The sequence below is a fragment of the Microcaecilia unicolor genome, chromosome 2, assembly GCF_901765095.1.
Source record: "Microcaecilia unicolor chromosome 2, aMicUni1.1, whole genome shotgun sequence".
NCBI lineage: Eukaryota > Metazoa > Chordata > Amphibia > Gymnophiona > Siphonopidae > Microcaecilia > Microcaecilia unicolor.
The window spans coordinates 514,009,781-514,025,698 of NC_044032.1; the positions used below are offsets into that span (position 1 = coordinate 514,009,781).

At 43.0% G+C, this 15,918-nt stretch overlaps 1 protein-coding gene across 3 annotated transcripts in view; it reads right to left on the reverse strand.

Annotated features, from left to right (window-relative positions):
- LCORL (ligand dependent nuclear receptor corepressor like) overlaps nt 1-15,918 on the reverse strand; it is a 286,137-nt gene that overhangs the window by 167,236 nt on the left and 102,983 nt on the right. For all 3 annotated transcript variants that reach the window (XM_030191226.1, XM_030191228.1, XM_030191230.1), the window contains one exon: nt 6,391-6,517. The gene's annotated coding sequence lies outside the window, so the exon portion shown is untranslated. The remainder of the gene's footprint in view (nt 1-6,390; nt 6,518-15,918) is intronic.

Below are 15,918 nucleotides of genomic sequence, written 5' to 3' on the forward strand. Positions count from 1 at the left end.
TCTGGCACAGACATTTATGGTGGCTATGCTCAACTGGAGCCAGTCAAAAACCAGTCCCTGGTTTTTGCTGGGGAGCTGCAGGGGTCTGCTTGGGTGCACACTATTGATGCGAACGAGCGTGCTGTGGCAGAGCCTGAGAAGGCTGTCAACAAATAGGAGTGTACTTACGGCCCCTAGAGGCATAAGGCGCACTTCTCTTCCCTTTAAAAAAACTTCCTAGAAGAGGAAGCGGATGCAGAAGGCGCCCGGCAGGAGAGAGAGTCCATAGCGTTATGACGCTGATAGAGGTGATCAATCAACTCTTCGACTTTCTCACCAAAAAAATGATCCCCCCAGCAAGGGATATCTGCAATTTTCTGCTGAGTTCTCTCCTCCAGGTTAGACGCACGCAGCCATGAGAGTCTGCGCATCACTATACCCATAGCAGAAAATCTAGATGTCACATCACAAGTGTCGTAAATGCCCCTGGACAGGAACTTGTGACACACCTTCTGCTGCCTGACCACTTGGTGAAAGGGCTCGGCCTGCTCCGGTGGGAGTGCATCAACCAAACTCTCAAGCTGCTGCACTGAGTTCCGCAAATGAATGCTCGTAAAGAGCTGGTAGGACTGGATTTTGGAAGCGAGCATGCCAGCCTGATACGCCTTCCTCCCAAAAGAGTCCAAGGTTTTATGTTCTCGCCCCGGGGGCACCGAGGCAAAGTTCCTAGAACTCTTAGCTCTTCTGAGAGCAAAATCCACCACCGCAGAATCATGAGGCAACTGAGGCCGGAAGAAACTGGGTTCCCCGTGGATCCAATACTGGGATTCAGCCTTTTTGGGAATAGTTGGACAAGAAAGAGGCTTTTCCCAGTTTCTCATCAGCACTTCCCTGAGTGTATCATGAAAAGGAGCTGTGGTAGAAGACTTAGGTGGAGATGGATAATCCAGGACCTTGAGCATCTTGGCCCTGGGCTCATCCACAATCTCCACAGGGAAGGGAATGGCCTCAGACATTTCCCGCACAAAAGATGAAAAAGACAAACTCTCCGGAGGGGAGAGCTGTCTCTGAGGTGAGGGGGTCGAATCAGATGGAAGACCTAGAGAATCCTCGGCAGAGAAAACTCCATGACCCCCATCTTCATCAGATGAGCCATCATCGGATGGGGCTAACAACTCAGAAAGAGCAGCCCGGATCCGAGCCCGTCTCGACATAGAGGTGCGGTGACCTCGATGACTGTGTCGAGAAGTCGACACCCCAGGAGACTCCGGTGAAGCTTCCTCCACCGAAGGCAATGGAGAGTCGACCCGGGAGGCAACCGACCCCGATACCGGAAGCAGTACCGGAGAAGGAGACCTCACCACTGGCAAAAGGCATGGTGCCGCAGGAGCCTCCGGCACAGTCGGTACCAGTACCTCCTATGCCGGACACAAATGTTGCAGAACCGCTTCCATGAAATCTGGAAAAATAGCCTTGATACGCTCATCTACAGAAGCTGTTGGGGAAGGCTGCGGTGCCGGTGTGGTCGTTGGAGGCAGAATCTGCAGAGGCTGGGGAGCTGGTACCGGGCTGCCAGACAACCTGCACGTCGATACCTCCATAACAGAGGGAGAGTGATCCTCTCGGCACCGACGCTTCTCGGGTACCGAATGCCTCAATGACCCGGAGCTCGCAGTACCGTGTCGAGAAGGAGAACGATGACTGTGCTTCTTGGCCTTCACTCGACGCCCGTCATCAAGACTCCTCGGTACCGGTGAGGAAGACGTGGAATCCACACGTTTCCTTGGGGCCGGGTCCGATAAAGGTCGGTCCCGGGGGGCCTGCAAAGCAGGAGGTGCCGAGGCAGGTGGAGACCCGCTCGATGCATCACTGCTCCCAGCGTGCATCGGTCTCTGGGCAGCCTGTACCCGGTCTCCCGATGCCAACGCTGCCCTCGACGTCAAAGGTACCGATATCGACGCCAACGTCGAGGTACCGGATCCGAAAAGTTTTTCTCTCTGGGCCTCTCAAGAAAGTTGAGTGCGCTTTTTCATTTTCAGGCACAACTTACAACTTTCTGGATGATGGTCGGGCCCAAGGCACTGAAGGTACCAGGAGTGCGGATCAGTGCCAGAGATGGTCCGGTTGCAGCGGGCGCAAGGCTTGAAGCCGCTGGGCGTCTTCGATGACATCGCGGGAAAAATCGCCTCCACAAAATCAAAAGACGCGATTTTGTCAGAAAAAAAGAGACACACAAAAAAAGGGGAAAAACAATACCCGACCGAGCGACCTAAGAACGGTCGCATGAAAAAAGAAAGGAAACTTAGAAAAAAGACACTAGAAAAATAAAGGTTTTTTTTTTTTAAAACAATACCCGAAAGGGTAAAACGAACTGGAAGAGAACTTTACTCCGAAGGCCCGAAGAAAACGCGAAGCGCTACCGAACTCCGTGTCTCCTCAGACGCGGAAAAAGAAGAACTGAAGAGCGTGTCCGCGCAGCGAGCGGGAAGGCGTGCGTGTGTGCGACGGAACACTGTTTGAAGAGACTTTTTAGATTTTACTAGAAAATCCTCCGGGCCGACGTGACGTCACCCACATGAGAGTACATCAGTCTGCTTGTCCTCGGAGAAATAACTTTACAACAGTAACTGAGAATTATGAGCAAAGCTAGGCCTCTTTGAACAGGCTATGAACAGGTTAAGAGTCAATGAGAAGCTCAATAATTAGACAGAATGTGAATCTCATGTCAGCTTGCCCCTTCTGTTGTAGAGACAGGCAGATATGGAATCATAACAGAGATATGTGTGGCAGGAGAATACTGTGCATGAATGCAGTAATGTAAGGGGAAATTTGCTGCTGACCATGAAAGCAGATAATGAAAAGTCAACTTTGGTTGCTGGGAAGATGGTTTTTGCAAAGTAGGATAACCTTACTGACCTTACTTATAAGCAAATATGTTATGAAAAACTTTGCTTCTGTAAGATAGAATTTACTAGAATATGCTGGAATATGCTGACTTTGTACTTCCAATACTAGCCCTATGAGAGAAAAGGGTATAAAAGGAGAATCATGGACAGAGGCAATCAGAGAGCTAATGTCAGAGGTCACGTTTGTGTCCCAGTTGCTGTCTCATATGAGAATTAATTATATTACGTATTCTAATTGTAGTCCTGGTTGGTAAGTGTAATAAACAATAGGAATCCTGTGCAGAAGGAATGGATCCTCAGGAGCTTAGTCAAGATCGGGAGGCGGGGCTGGTGGTTGGGAGGCGGGGATAGTGCTGGGCAGACTTTTACAGTCTGTGCCAGAGCCGGTGGTGGGAAGCGGGACTGGTGGTTGGGAGGCAGGGATAGTGCTGGGCAGACTTATACGGTCTGCGTCAGAGCCGATGGTGGGAGGCAGGGATAGTGCTGGGCAGACTTATACGGTCTGTGCCAGAGCCGGTGGTGGGAGGCGGGGCAGACTTATACGGTCTGTGCCCTGAAGAGCACAGGTACAAATCAAAGTAGGGTATACACAAAAAGTAGCACATATGAGTTATCTTGTTGGGCAGACTGGATGGACCGTGCAGGTCTTTTTCTGCCGTCATCTACTATGGTGCTATGATTATTCTCATATTACTATAGCCTTCTGTGTCTTTCTGTGTCTCCACCTGGTGGCGTTAAGAACATAATCCCTGGAGTGCTGGACATTCCAGGTTACAGGTAACTAGTACCTTTATACCTGGGAAAGGGCAGAAAGATAAACATTGGGCATCAGGCCTTAAACAGCTTCACCTTATTCATAACACAGCCATCAAGCTTTTCATGTAACACCACTTCTTAGGAATTCTCTTTGGTTGCCTATTTCACATAGAAATAGTATCTTAAAGGTGATTCTGATTCATACAATTCACCATACTGGGCAGCCTTTGTTCCTTTCCCGACTTCTTATTCCATACAAACCTAACCGTGTTCTTAGATCATCCTATTCAAATTAGTTGTTCCCATTTATCATATTTGCTCACAGCTCATTAGAAACACCATCATCAATAATATAAAATTGGCCCAACTCTCTGGAATGTCCTTCCACCATCTTTGTGCTCAGAACAATCCCTGAAAAAGTTCAACTTTTGAGCGACGCCTCTGATTAGACATTTAGTCCTTCCTCTTTCAGCAGGTGTTCATAATGGGAGACATGCTGTCCTAGTCTGTAAGAACAATCTTATGTATCTTTTTAATTCTCTATCATGAATATTATAAACGTTTTGTTCTTCTCTTCTTTTTCCATCTTCTCATATCTCTGATCATTTTTTGGTTTAATTGTAAGCCACCTAGAAACTGTTATGAATGGAATATCAAAAACCTAATTAACCTGGAAACCATTAGTATATATGTTCAAGGCAACTTATACTAATATCAGTATATAGCAAATTTCACACAAAAAACAAACACTAATATTATATCCACTCTAGTAACATGCTCTGTCTTTTTATTTCTCTCATCTATCAAAGTCTTCACTTATGTTCCTAATCATCTGGCTTAGTCAGACCACTTATCACTCTCACATAGCCAATTTTGACCATGTTCTAAAACTCTGGTAACTTGCTTCTAAACAAGCTCTTAATGGAAGATGATCCCATATGCAAGATATGCTAATCCTTATATTCTTACATTTTGTAACATGACAATCTGGAAGTTTTAATAATAATTGCTCAAAAAAAATCAAACAAAACTTTTCGTCAAATAAGAACAGAATACCAAGGCAAGATAGAAGGTTGACCTATCAACTCTGCTTGGTCATCAGACTGTGGCGATCCATTATCACCCATTCTGTTTAATGTAATGTCACCACTAGGTAACAGACTAGAAATAACAGGATTCAAAACGTTCATATATACTGACAACGTTACCATATATATAACCTTCAAAATGAACACTCAAAACATCTTACAAAAGGCAAAACTTGGCTTAAATTCGATGGATGTCTGGGCCTCAGAATGCAAACTAAAGCTAAAGAAAAAACTAAATTAATGGTCATTACCAAACTATTTGACCAAAATGACTACAACAGTTTCACAATTGACAACACTTCATTCCCCACTGACAATATCTGAAAATTCTAGGTATAATTATAGACAAACACTTAACATTTGATACTCAAGTTTCCTCAGTAATCACAAAATCTTTCAGGTCTCTCTGGAAACTAAAAAGAATCAGACCCTATTTCTCATCAGAAACATTCAGACTATTGGTACAATCGTTAACATTATCCAAATTCGATTATTGTAATGCCATATATGCTAGCTGTAAGGAGTACTTGTTGAAAAAACTCCAAACAGCTCAAAACACTGCAGCCAAGTACATAGACAAAATCTCTCATTTTGAAAGTGTCTCCCCTTTATTAATCAAATTACAATGGCTTCCCATCAAAGCGAGAATCACCTTCAAATTATGTGCCTTTATCTTTCAAATCCTAAATAGCACAGCTCCAGACTATATGGTACCATTAATAAACTTACCTCAAAGAAACATCAAATACGAGGCAAGAAACTCTCAGACTACACCTCCCAAATTGCAAAAAAGTGATCTACAAAACCATCCACTCTGCAGACTTCACTTACCTAGGAACCAAATGGTGAACTCCTTACCACCCAAAATAAGAAATATACAGGAATATACTAGATTCCTCCAAATCCTCAAATCGTTCCTATTCAAACAAACCCTCACAAAGAACAATCATAACTCAAACAATTAATTATTACCTGAATTATTAATCTATTTACCATTAACTTTCTCTTTGCTTCAAGTACAATTTCTCATTCATAATAGATTTTCTATATGTTAAACATCCACAGCTATCCCAGTATGTTTATGATACTGTATTGTAAAATTGGATTCTTCCAACAAATTACTTTCTTATGCATTATGCTTTGTTATGTATCCTATACTATTTATTGTAAACCACATTGAACTCAAACTTGTTTGGGATAATGTGGGAAATAAATATCACAAATAAAAAATAAATACTCCAAAATATTGAGCACAGGGCTTTCAATTGAATCAGACATTCAAAATAGAGCTAATAGAACAAAACTGAAGGGACTTGATCATTAAGACTTTTTCCTGTCAGAAGCTGTAAAGTGTATCAGAGTCCCAACTCAACTAAATTTTCTCCACAGGAAAGTGATGACCAAATTGCAGAACCTGCAGGTCCCCAGATGGGGGAAACTGTTTACCTAAAGGGTGGAAGTCTTTTTCCACAGAATGTGACCCGTTTCTTTTCAAAATGAATTAAGGAATAAGCTGGACAAATGACCTGATGCATACTCCATTACAACTTCAGGAACATATAAACTAATTTGCAGTTTTATACTTTAAAAAAATTAGTTTGTTCACTATACTTTCATATATTTTAAATCAATCTAAATATTACAAACATTTCAACCACTACCTTTCTTTTGAAAGAGTGCATTTAAGTAACTCTCTGCTTGGCATTCAATCTTCTCTGTGTTGTACTGGCCCTGAGATGTTGGCTCCTCTCCAGCTGTTGATTGTAAAAATCCTAGATGTGTTTGATCCTAGAACAAAAAACAAAACAAGCTATAAAAGAGCAACAGAATTAAAAATACTACACTAATAATCATATGTGAAATTAATCAAATAACGTTCAGTCTCTTACCTAGGTTGGCACCTTTCAGTTAGGTTTTTCTACCCATCAATTTCACTTTGCTTAGTTTAATAGGAATGTATTCCACAACTGAAAGGAATCTAAGGAGGTGACACTATGCTTCAGAAATAGGCAGTGTCTTGTAAAGTCTTCATACCTTTGACTGCAGAACGTGAAAAATGTTACAATTCAAAATGCATAAAAGTTAGAGGCTTACCGAATTTCAGTTTCAGTGCCAAAAGTGGCCCAAACTCTGGTCAGCCTTATTTCGGTTTCGGCCAAAAATGTCTGTGCATTTTTGGCGGGAACCAAAATTGAGTGTGCAGCCCCCACTCCCTCCCGACTCTGTCCCCCAACCAAAAAGAGCCTACTTCCGATCCCATTAACCCTCCCCCCCCCCCCCCCCCCCCATGGGAGCCCTCTGCCGGACCTACCTCGCATCAGGATAGTGGGCGCAAGAGTGCTTCCACTCCCTCCTGTGTACAGGCATCTCTAGGTTAAAATGGCTTCTGAGACTGCCGCTGGAGAAGATCCTAGCAGCCATTTTGAGATTGGAACCAGCATGGGAAGTCGCTCCTGCCTGTGCTGGTTCCAATTTCAAAACAGCTGCCAAAACCTCCAGCAACAATCTTACAAGACTGTTGCTGGAAGCCACGGAAGCCATTCTGACCTAGAGCTGGCTGTGAGAGAGAGTGAGGATGCTCCAGCGCCCACTAGCCACCAACGACAAGATAGGTCTAGGAGGTTGTGGCGAGAGGGGAGGCTCTTTTTGATGAAGTGGAAGGGGTGGGAAAGAGGGCTGTTGGGGGAGGCCCAGTTTCATTTTCAGCTTTTGCTGAAATCAAGTGGCCAATTTTGGTTGCAGATATGATTTCAGCTTTTGGTCAGGCTCTAATAAAAGTAGTAGCTTCTCTTATCTAAACAACAAAGAACACTTTCAACATGAGCAATTATAGGAACATTCAAAAAGTTAAGAACAAGAAACAAAAAAAGGCTTGATTGCAAAACCCAAACAGGCTTAGTTTCCTAAAACTTCATTAAGGCACATAAATTAAATAGAGCCCACCTGTGTCCAATCACAGTAGTTCAGTTGACTCAAAATAATCCTGGATGAAGAATCAAGCTGTTTCAGCTGTATGGACAAATTTGAAGCAATGGAATATGCCAAACATGGAGTTATTATTATTATTATTAGTTACATTTGTATCCCACATTTTCCCACCTTTTGCAGGCTCAATGTGGCTTACATATAACCGTTAACGGTGTTAGCCGATTACGGTTTGAACAAATACATAGTATGAATGAATACAAAGTGATATTGTGGTATAATAAGATATATGTATGGTAGGAAACAGTTGGGGGGAACTTAGAGAGGGAAAGGGGGAAGAAGAGTCAGGTAATGTCCGTTGCAGTCTTTGGTTATGTTGTGTCGCAAGTGACCGGTATTTTTATGTTGGGTCAGTGGGGGTATGCTCTTCTGAACAGGTCTGTCTTTAGTGCGTCCTGAAAATTTAGGTGGTCGAGCGTAATTTTTACTGCTTTTGGCAATGCATTCCATAGTTGTGCGCTTAGGTAGGAAAAGCTGGTTGCATAGGTGGATTTGTATTTGAATCCTTTGCTGCTTGGGTAGTGGAGGTTTAGATATGATCGTGCAGATTTTGTGGTGTTTCTGGTTGGCAGGTCAATGAGGTCTGTCATGTATCCCGGTGCCTCGCCGTAAATAATTTTGTGAACAGTCGTGCAGATTTTGATTGGTAGTCAGTGCAATTTTTCTCTGAGTGGTTTGGCGTGGTCAAAACGTGTTTTTCCAAATATAAGCCTGGCTGCTGTATTTTGGGCAGTCGAGTTTCTTTATGATTTGATCCTTGCATCCCGCATAGATTCCATTACAGTAATCTGCGTGGCTTAATACCTTGGACTGAACCAGGTTACGAAATATTTCCCTTGGAAAGAATGGTTTTACACGTTTGAGTTTCCACATTGAGAAAAACATTTTCTGTATGGTGGATTTTGCTTGGGTCTCTAGTGATAGGTTATGGTTGATTGTTACTCTGAGAATTTTCAGGCAGTCTGAGACAGGGAGGGTGTATCCTGGGGTGTTAATGTTTGTGGGTTTGTATGTATTGTATTGGGATGAGATGATTGACAGTGTGTTTTTTCTGTATTGAGTTTTAGTTGGAATGTGTTTGCCCATGAGTAGCTGAAATAACTCTGGGATAAGCCATTCAAATGTACATTTTGGTATCATCTTGCAGTTGGTGAGAAGTTACTGTAGATACTCACATGTAAGTCACAAAATTTATGAATAATTTTAAAGGTCAAAAGCCAGGGAGCCGACCTATACACGTGTCTATCCAGGGTTCCAGCACTGCTCTTCCCGCCCCCAGAGCATCCATATCCCTCCCTTCCTCTGATTGTAAATGCATCATGGGAGGGAGGGGAAGGGGGGACGCTGGTCATGTAACTAAGTGCCCCCGTCCCCTCCCCACACACAAAATGCAACCTATATGGAAGTCATCACATTATCTTAGTACTTAAATGGAAAGTTAGGAGTGCGATATATGAGAGGGCAAGCTATATGCAAGTAGTGTAATTGCAAAGTTTTCCAAGAGGTAGGCGCTCAGGTCCAATCACTTGTGACTAGAATGGCAGACTTGGAGGAGCAGAGACAAATAAGAGGTATATTGGAGATCTTCAGAGGCATAGTAGTGTGGCTTCCACCTACAGGCTAGCAACTGCTGTGCTCCCTTAGAGAAGAAAAGTTACTTGGACAGAGTCCACCACCGTAGTGTGACAGGAAGTCAACTTCCCTCCATGTGATGCAGTATCCCTTCACAGGGCTGCAAAGAGGTGGGGGTGGGGGGGAGGAGATTACCCTGATCAAAAGAGACTGCTCTTGCAGCCACAAGTCCTTCTTCCTGCCGTGTCCTCCCTATGTGGAAACAGCAACTTAGCTCATAGGAGGCGGGATGCGGCAGGAAGAAGGACCTATAGCCAGCAGAGCACTCTCTAGTTCGTTGTTGCGGGAGAGGGGCAGCAGGGGTGGGGGGAGAAGCAGCGGGACACAGAAGATTGTTTGCCTTGGCGGCCTTTTTCCTTCATGCTGATGATGTGTCTCAAGGAGCATGTATTTAGGAGAAAAGGATTAGAATGAATCACTCTTAACGGCCTATCATTAGGAATATAAATAGCTGGATGACTTGGTAAGCAGACTGCCCAGTGCTTAAGGGCAGACCTCATGCATCTCCTGGATAGTATTTTAGATACTGCTGGTGAGGAACCAGCTGTCACAATACATGTGAATACAGACAGCATGGGAGAGAAATTCTGGAAGCCAGGTTTAGGCTTTTAGATAAAAAGTTGTAGTCCGTAAGCTGTAGGGTAGCATTCTCAGAGATGCCATGCACAAAATCCCGAAGGCAGACAGAACTTCGGGGTATCATGTGTCGATGAGACGATTGTCCAAAAAGAAATGGTTGCACTAGCAGCTGGGTTCATTTCAGAATAAGCACCAGCCATCAGAATGTTGGCCAGTTCCTAACAAATCTCAGGGAGGTGGAAGGGGTCTACAGAAACAGCTGTTACAGATGACTAACAATATTTTCCATGAATACACAGGATTACCATACATCAGGCACACGAGCTCAGGGTAGCTCATGTTTATGTACTGTCCATTGTTCAGGAGCAGCCCACACACCAAAAAGGTGTGAGATGCAAGCTTGTGTGAGATGCAAGCTCACACAAGCTGATTGCCCAGCACCTCAATCACATGAACTGTCCGAACGTGGACTTGGTCCAAGCAGTAGAGCAAAGTAAAAGATACAAAGCAAGGTCCAAGTCACTGCTTTACAAACAGTGTCCAGCAAAGTAGAACCAGTGGCCCCAATCTAATGAGATTTCACTTTTGCGTTTGGAGGAGTGCCAGTTCATTCATAACAGAACTGGATACAGGATGCTAACCAAATTGAAGGGTCCATTTGGCAACTGGAGACAAAGACCTACATAGTGTTTTCTTGCTCCCCCTCTATACCTCCGGACAGCCCATTCCAATGGGGATTCTATACATCCAGACAACCCATTCCCATGGGGATGAAGTGTGAGTCTCAGAGGACCGCATTTTGACACGGAGGTGCAGAGGGGGTGGCAGAAGGCGCAGTTCAAATCTAAGACCCAGGACCTCGGCTTTCTGATTTCTGGGGTCTAGGTGGATCTTTGGCCATTTATTCTCCCACATAATGTACTGAAGAATAAAAGATAACTTACTTATGTGAACACTATTTGTGTAAGAATGTTCAACGGAAACAGATAGAAAATCAAGAAATTGAGGCACAGACTAGAGAAGTTAGTGATAGAAATAGTCTTTATTCTCACCAATTGAAACTTCAAGCTGGTACACACATCAGTCAGATCCTCAGTTCAACCGACCGTAGCTCTGCCCTCTGGGTAGCGTTGGGGAAAACTCCAAATTCTACCCGGATTTACATTTCTTATATAGTATCTGCTGTCCATACAATTCAATGGAGAGACACTTTTTTTTTCATCTGTGAATCATACTTAACCGCAGATCAGGTGTCCAGCTCCCCCTCCTTTATGATATTTCTTAATAACGGCAATTTCCTGACTTGTAAACATCTTTCCTAATATGGAGAGATCAGTTTTATATCTTGTGATCCTGGATGCCATCTTATCAAAGACAGACTCCATTTTCTGAACCAATCTTCTTACAATTTTTGCCATCAATTCCTTAACCTTGGCTCTTGCACTGTATTTGAATATCACACAAAATTGTAATTAGGCCCACCAAGCGGCCCTGCTTTCGCTGGTGCTCAGCTACAAGGGCATCATCAGATCTTCAGGCCTAGTCAGTGCTTTTCAACAGTTTCAGCTATATAACTCGGCTCACCACTATTCCAGTAGATGGGTCTCGAGCTAGGACACATATTAACATTCCCCTCTTCATCCTATCTCATAGGGTGACATCAGGGTTATCCTATCATGGTACCATCCATTCCAGAAGGTATCCTGTAAAATTATCTATTTAGAGAGTCTGATTGAAAGCTGGTATGGCAAAGATTTTGGAATCCAGGTCACAACATAGACACCGTCTCTGTGTTATTCTAACCCCTCTTGGGGCTTACCCATATCTGCGATTAAGTAACATACTATAATTACAAAGATAATATCTTTCAACCTATTAATATGCAGGTTTAATCATACTCTTACATATGTATATATATTTCTAACAATCATCAAGCTGATTAATTCCTTGGTTATATACTGATTATACATTTGCATTGATTACATAGTCATATTGATTATTGATCACATCGTCTTATAAAGCATTATATCATTACCTTGCATTCCTTTGTGCTCTTAATCCACTATATAGTTGCAGGTACCTCTGCAGCTTCTCTAACACTTGCATAGCGATTGGTCCATCTCATAGGGAGATAGTCTAAGGTATTGTCTCCTGTGGTGTTGGGAAGGAGATTTTCATACAGGACATATTGTCCTGCTGCTGCTTTCTTGGTTATGGCAGTTTCAATTAAGCGTTCTACTAAGCCTCTAGCACACGGGATTATGCAGCATCCTACTAATACAAAAATAGCAACCACTATGATAATGGTGGTGGCTGCAGAAATTATAAATGTCTTCCATTTACCAAATGCTTTATCCATCCAACCAGTCCAGGATGTATCAACACCTGAGTTTTCAGCCAATTCCTCTGACAGCGAGGTAAGGCCTTTCAAAGCTCTGGTGATTGACCCATCTGGAGCAGTGTTGTTGGGGATAAAGGTGCAACACTGTGTACCTATTTTGCGGCACACGCCACCGTCTGCCGCTAACAATTGGTCAAGCACCAATCGATTCTCAAGCATCATTCTGCTAGTGGCGTCTAACTGTGCTGCAATACCTTGAACCGCATCTCTGGTATAATTCACAAATCTCTGCTGATTGTAATATATGTAGTTAATCCAATTTACGTTCTTGTTGATGGTCGCCCACCAAAAGAAGGCAGATTCAAATCCTGCAGCAATCTGGGTTCTGGCTTTGAACTCATCGGGGACCCCTCTTTGAACTCCAATTGCATCTATATAGACCCAATCATCAAAAGATCCAGGCATTGCATGTCTCTTCACTCGTGAGGAAGAGCTGCTATGAGGAGGAATCAAAGATGCTATGACTATTGGGATTACCAGTTTGACTAAGGCACATCTGCCTGTCCAACTTCTGTGGAGTGTATGGTGGAAGGTGTTGGTTCCACAATACCACCATACATCTGCTCTAGCCTGTGAGAAGTCTGTGAGGTTCAGACCTCGCAGGGCCCCTTTTCCTAGGGTGGTATTACAATTGGTCAAATTTCCCAGAAAACGTGGGTTTTTAACTGCATGTCGGTCCAGACATGTATGACACCTTGTAGCAGGGTCTGGGATTCTGAATGCGGGTGGTACCCTCAGCCAAGGGGGCAGGTAGGGATGGTGTTTGTCAAGATGTTGACAAGACTAATTTCTTCTTTACCTGCAATAGCTCTAACATACACCAAAAACCATCTGGATCATTGTAAAGATCTAAAGGAAAAGGGACTGCTGTAGGTTCTGCCCTTGCATGGGTGCAAAAATAACAGAAACATTCAAACTCGCTGTAGTATAGTGGGCCCATTCGAGCCACAGATTAGTATCCCCAAACTCAGTTTCTAGTGCAACTAAGTCTTTGGAATTGTTAATCTGTACAACCTGGTAGGGAATCTTTTCTTCTGGGATATTGGTTGGCATTAAGGGTTTTTTTTCAGGTTGGGGAGGTTTTATAGTGGCATGATTTGGAGACATACCCGTTTATTTTGTGCAGTTCTAACACCTGACATATTTATGTAGCTCTTATTATAAATATGAGCCGATCATCTGGCTTTGTCATTTGTTTTGTTTATATTTTATCTCCGTTTGCTGAAGATATGAGGGGAGTTCGCCTGCTTTGCTTGTAAGATCCTTTAATGCTCGGCACGGCTGATATGCATACACTTCCTGTGTAACGTCCTTCCTTACCCCGTAACTCCCTGCTAGCCCGCAATATAAATAAGCTATACTGTGCTTTACTTACGAACTCTGCTTTAGAAGATGAAATTAAGAAACATAACCACCAACTTGCTTATCTTTCGGACTCATTGTTTTTCCTTTGTGTGCTGCTCCAGCAAAGTGATAAATAACTTGTGTACGGCATTGGTTCCTATCTCACTGGTTATTTCTATTCCCGAGATGCTATGAATGATTTACAATGCCTACAGCCTTTTTCCTGTTTTATGGCACATTTTCCCTGCATGCATTATGCTATTAAAATTGAAATAATAAGTTTTAAAGTTTCTTATCTTTCGATGGTCCATTGCTCGCTTTGGGTGCTTTGTATGTGTAATTTCCTGAAAACAGCTTTGACTGAATGCTTGTTAGTTTCACTTTTACGATTGCACTGCTGGCTTGCTGATTTCCTGGTTCAGCTATCAGCCCCTATGGGCTTACTCCCGTGCTATAACACTAAGCGCTTTATGCTTTTTATGTATATATTATAGTGTTTTATATTTCTTGCTCCCAATTTTCAAGCTATAGTATTTGGTTCTAGGTTCTTTCCTAAAACCCACTGTAACACTGGCACAATGTTCTAGACTGCAATTTTGCTTTGGAACTGTAGTCTAGAACCTAATCCGGAACTTGGTTCTAGATCATGTTATTGATCTAGAATGTTAATCTAGAACCCGCTTTGTTTCCTTGTTTCTATTTGTTTGCTTTGTTTTTCAAATCTTTATTTCTCTTTACTTTCTTTAATAGCACTGTCCTTTAGGTGTGCCTATGTGCACTGCTCACAGGGACATGCTATGCTCCTGTTCCTCTTTTTACTTGTGTCATGCTATAACCATTGGCTTTGATATCGATGCCTGGGGCTTACACCCATCAAGGGGTCAGAGACCCTTAGATGGATGACAGTATCTAAATTGCTAGATTTTGAGCAGAATTTTCGGAATGTCCTGCTTCCACTGTTCTGGACTATTGCCCACACAGGAGTTAACTTAGTACAGATGTGCTCAGGGCTATACAAAGACGTCTACGGCCTATGTTGCCATTTGGACTAGTTGATTAGGGCTTTCTAAATTTTAGGACGGTTATTGGTAATATGTGATTGCTTCCTAACCAGGGTTAGTTGTAAGGTGTGATTGCTTCCTAACCGGCGAAGAACCATTGGACTGCTGTTCTCCGAACGCATGAAACTTTCTTTCGCCGTTTCTTGTGTTCTTTCAAGGGTAGTAGCACTCCCCACTTTAGGGGTTCTATCATGTAGTGTGTAATGCTCATGGCCAATGGTAACTGGGATGACTCTTGGCAGACTGTAGGAACTGAGATGGCTCCTGTCTTTAGAAGCCTACCTTGGAAAACAGTACATTTGTAGGATAGGATATACAGGTTAGCTGACACTAGGTGTCTATTCACTTATGCACCTACATCTTAGGTAAATATCTGTTTGCAGTTTTTGTCTTTCTTTCTCCTAATGTCACTACCGGTTAAAGCGTTGAGCTTTCCGCCAATTAGTAATTTATGTTTTAGGTCCCTGCGCTGGAACGCTTTTGAAGACGCGCGAGTATCGACGTGTTTTGTCTATGCACGATGCATGTATTTTTGTTTAGATAATTTTTGCATGCTTTATATACCAATGATATACTAACGGTACCCTTGTTATAAATCCCTGAGCTAGGATCCAGCTCGAGATTTAACTAGGGCTACCTGAGAGCCTTGCCTTTAAACACTACTGTACGCTGCACATATTTTCCTATTTGGGATTTTTCCTTTTCCTACACCATGTCCTCTCCACCATCCCCAACCCCCCCCCCTGGAAAGAGTTCTTAGGCCCACCAAGCGGCCCTGCTTTCGCTGGCGCTCAGCTACAAGGGCATCATCAGATCTTCAGGCCTAGTCAGTGCTTTTCAACAGTTTCAGCTATATAACTCGGCTCACCACTATTCCAGTAGATGGGTCTCGAGCTAGGACACATAAACAATAGATTTTGATTCAATTTTTTTGTAGATATTGAATGAGAGCCCAAATAGACCAGAATGTTGAAGGCTCTCTCAGATTCTTGTGAGGCTTTGGGCAGAATATAACAAGCACTATTTCTCTGTTAATGTGGAAAGGAGCTAAAGGCCAACAAAACTGCTTTTTTCAGTTTTGTCTGTAATTGAAAACTCATCACCTGGTTTCAGCTGAAACTGAAAACTCATGTTTGGTTATGTGAATGTGAACCAGTGAGATACACTGGGAATTGTCTGAGCTTGGA